Source organism: Odontomachus brunneus, unplaced genomic scaffold, assembly GCF_010583005.1.
Source record: "Odontomachus brunneus isolate Ranch 3 - 2012 unplaced genomic scaffold, Obru_v1 Obru_scaffold_462, whole genome shotgun sequence".
Lineage (NCBI taxonomy): Eukaryota > Metazoa > Arthropoda > Insecta > Hymenoptera > Formicidae > Odontomachus > Odontomachus brunneus.
Window position 1 is genome coordinate 28,830 of NW_022639912.1, and position 395 is coordinate 29,224.

Below are 395 nucleotides of genomic sequence, written 5' to 3' on the forward strand. Positions count from 1 at the left end.
GGTAAAATTAATAGAATTCAAGTAAAAAATTATTGAAACTAATAATTTTGTAGATATTTCCGTAAATAGCTTAGAAAATAAAGATCAGATAAAAAATGTTCTTAAACAAAAGTTGTTTGCTTCTTTACGTAGAATAAAATTCCATAATAAAAAATGTATATTTCTATTTAAAAAAGCAAAGTTGACCTTGACCTAATCTTGGCAGGATCACGCAAAGTTAAACCAATAGTACCTCCTTATGTCCCCCATCGATCCATATAACTTTTGTCTAAAACATTTTAATTTTAGTCTGTCGGTTTTAGTTTTCAAGATATTGGGTTATATCATTTAAAATGGGACACCCTGTATATATATATATATATATATATATATATATATATATATATATATATATA